Here is a 4134-nt window from a genome sequence, read left to right on the forward strand (position 1 = left end):
GAAGAAGATGCCACTACAGATTTGCTATGCTGAAAACTCTCTCTGTTGTAGCTATTTTACCACTGGTATATCCCATTTGAGTAAAAGTTAAATGCATAAAATACAAAATGTTAAGTTCTTAAACCTCAGTTCTCTCTTTTGTGAGCCAAAGTCATGCAATCAATAGTACGCTTTTTTATTCTTCCTTCTAGTTTTAAAATGTTTTCAAAAATAAATCAAAAGGTTAAATTGCACCAATCCTTCATTAAACTGGAAATTGATCCTAAAATACTATTTATTAGAATCCATGCAAAACTAAGAGAGGGGTATTTTACAAAGCTGCAGCAGTGGTTGCAAATGTTTGTCTGCCATCTAGTGGAATATGCAACAGTATTCAGTAATACTTATATTTATCCTCCTGTTTTGTGTTTTACAAATATTGGAAAATAAAATATTAAGAAAAATAATTACAGAAGTAAGCATGAAAAGCATGAAGGATAATGGTACCCTCTTCATAAAATTCTTAAACAACAAACTTCAATTGCTGCAAAGACAAAACAGTCACCTTTGTGGATACAAAGGTCTGTAACACAAATCAGGTTGTGTCAGCTGATTATCACAGAAGCTGGGATAGAAAAAGGCAATTATGCTGAAAACAGGGCAAAGCTCTGTTTTTTCTTCTGCCTGAGACTTTTTCCTAGAGATTTTTTTGCCAAACCTAAACCTATAAACAGACACCAAATGTGACTCGGATACCTAGTATTTGACACAGCACAGGAGAGTAATAATAAAAAGCAAATAAAAATTGTATTTTAGAAGAATGAAGGATAACCCTGATATTTATGTGCTATCTCTACACACAAGATTGGCATACATATGCCAATGCATTGGATACCTACACTGCACACTGTAACACTCTAAAGGTATTTTAGGGATACATAAATGCAGAAGTTTGTGCACCAGGACATGAGCAGATTTGGCCATGCAGAATATTGTGCGACTCCAGTCTCTCTGATAGTTGTGCATATATTAGGACCAATTAAAATAATTCTATCAATCAATCAAAACTGTTTCCACGAGAAAAATGAGTTGCCAAGAAAACTCTTTATTGAATAGTGCCTGATTATCTTGGGGAAATATTGTAGAAATGAGTGCTGAAAAATTGGAAAACATTGAAGCCTGACCCCCTCTAATGAGAGAATTAAAATTGTGGGGAGGGGAGAGAGGAAAATGGTGAATTGTGGCAGATGTAGTTGGCAGAAAACCCAGCTCACAGAAGAGAAATAGGAGCACAAGACATAGAGCGACAAATTATAACACTATACTGAATTAAAATCTTTTGAGCTTTAGTAAAATTATTTCCATTTTTTAATTATTGTTATTTTTTAATGTTTTGATGAAGGAAAACAACCTATTTTAACCAGAGTGTCCTCCCACGGGAAAGCTAAAGGATCTGCCCCCCCAAAATCCTGTCTTTATGTCACAGTTAAGATGAACAATGCCCATATCCACTGTTGGTTCATGTCCTGTATTGCTATTTTACTAACTTCAGTAAAACTTCACAGGGTGCAAGTCAATGCTGAATTTGGCCCAACGCATCTAAAAATGGAGAGGCTGCTGCAAAGTCATCTAACCAGAGCAGATGACCACTGATTGACAATGACTGGCAGCTTTATTACTGATGTTGTTCTTAACAGTGAAATGCATAGCCTGAGATACCACACTAAAAATATAGGCCAGATTATCAGTCTGTGTATGTGCCATAGATATTTTTCTGCCTTCAATGTGAGTGCGATCATCACAGCACGTAGGAATAAATAGCTGTGCATGTACCTTGCTGAGTTGTTCCTATGCCTGAGATTGGTTTCACCTGAACAGTGAAGTTAAACAAAACATTCATTTTTGAATTAGAAAAGCGTTTGATTTGAAAAGAGCCTGAGTTTTACTTCAGCCTGTGTCCCTCTATATACAATATCCTATACAATTCAGACTGTATCCAGAATTCTCCCTAAGAGAATAGTGAGGCTTCTTTTTATATGTCCTAGGAAATGTTTGTCCAGATATTTTTGTTTGTATCTTTACTTCAAAATGTGTAAGACCAGTGTATGAATCTCCTTTAAATCCCTCATTAAATCTTATGTGTGCCAGAGTACTGTATTTGCTGTACTGATTAATATTTTTCCTTAACATTGTTCTTGTGTATTTGCAAATGATTAATATTTTTCCTTAACATTGTTCTTGCAGCATTTATGTTTCACAAAGTCTTGACCTTTACGTGTAAGGTGCATATTAATGTAACATCCCAGGTTCTTCACAGATGTAAATCACAAACAGTAAATAACCACCAGCTGCTCACAATACACTTTGAGTTCAACACAAGTTCGCTGGTCACAGGAATGAGACTATTTCTCTGTCCTTGATTAGCTGTCCCCTCCCAAAATTATAATTCATCCTGTTCACAATCTTCTGCCCCTATAAACTGGCTTGGGAACAAAACCAGAGGGTATACTAACCAGTTATCCGAGAAGGCAGGAAGAAATGTCACAAGGAGCTTTACTGGGAGCCTAGGGAAGCGGGATGGAACAATAGCTGACGAGTCGCCTCCTTCAAGTAGCCTCCTCACAAGCCGCGCCAATGGGCAGTGATGACAGAGAGGGTCGGTGGCCTTGTCTCACCACTGCCAGCTTCAAGGCCAAAAAACCAACTGGAAACATCCAAAATGTTTTAGCATGGCCACCCCAGGCCTGCATCTGACCCTGGTTCCCCCCGCTGGACCTGGCCGCAGCTCCCTGGCTGCGGTGGTGGGACGGGCCCGGGCTGCCAGGCCCTGCCCTGATGGACGTCGCGGGGCCCCCGCCACCCTCAGGGGGCCCCCAGCCTGTGCAGCACCCTGGCACGGCTTCAGCATTGCTGAGAGTGGTTAATAAACGATCCCACCTGATTCAAAAAAGCCTGTTGTTAAAGGGACTGAACCTGTGGATGGGGAGTAGGGCAGTATGACCACCTATTAACCCTAGTCTCTCTTTCCTGTATCTCCTGTCCGTTAAATAGGAAGACCTGTCACTATCTTCAAACATACTAATTTTGGATCTGGTGTACAGATAAAATAATAAAATAAAATCAAGCTGGGATGTCCCTCAGGCTCTTCACCCTCCCACGGCCTCCTTCCTCTTCTTCCCCACCTGGGGGTCTTCCTGGCTGCTCCCTTGGGGAACCACAGCATGGCCAAGTGCCACCTCCTCCACTGCCGCATTTTCCATCTCCTTCACTGCAAGTTACATTCGAGCGCTAAACTCCCACTCGCCCATGTAATGACACCATTGAGCTCTTTCAGAGATCCATTTTCATGAGCTGGTCTCTCCTTACATGTAAGAATCGGAGGTGAGAAAACAGGAATATTTATAAAGTGATAATAAAAGTGCTCAGACTCAATATATTCGAGATTGCCAGTTCAGATAATTAATAGTTGTGTTGTTTGGGGTTTTTTTATCAGGTAGCATTTAAACGTCTCGGAAGCCAGGCTTCCATTTATCTTACTGACAGAAACATCACTGATATTCATCCTAAATATTCCTAATTTTCTTCACGTTACTTTTACTTAGAGCTGTTTTACACTGCCCTTCATGGACTCTGCAGTCAGAAGGAACTGCTACAGCCAGCGTGCCTGACACCCTGCAGAGAGGTATTGTAGACTTTTCCCCAGAAACTGGATTAAACTATGACTTTTAGAAGTATTCTTAATTTCATTTTAACAACATCAAGCAGTAGCCAGTTTGCCATTTCCCTAGTATGCCAGGTCAAAGTTTACTTACCTTCACTCCTGGGAAGTTGAGCCTTATTTTTAAGGTATAATTTCATAGAATCATAGAATCATAGAATAGTTTGGGTTGGAAGGGACCTCTAAAGGTTATCTAGTCCAACCCCCCTGCAATAAGCAGGGACATCTTCAACTAGATCAGGTTGCTCAGAGCCCCGTCCAGCCTGACCTTGAAGGTTTCCAGGAATGGGGCAGCCACCACCTCTCTGGGCAACCTGTGCCAGTGTTTCACCACCCTCAGCATAAAAAATTTCTTCCTTATATCTAGTCTAAATCTACCCCCCTTTAGTTTAAAGCCATTCCCCCTTGTCCTGTCACAACAGGCCCTGCTAAAAAGT

Source organism: Aptenodytes forsteri, unplaced genomic scaffold (assembly GCF_000699145.1).
Source record: "Aptenodytes forsteri isolate BGI_AS27 unplaced genomic scaffold, ASM69914v1 Scaffold51, whole genome shotgun sequence".
In the NCBI taxonomy this organism is placed as follows: Eukaryota; Metazoa; Chordata; class Aves; order Sphenisciformes; family Spheniscidae; genus Aptenodytes; species Aptenodytes forsteri.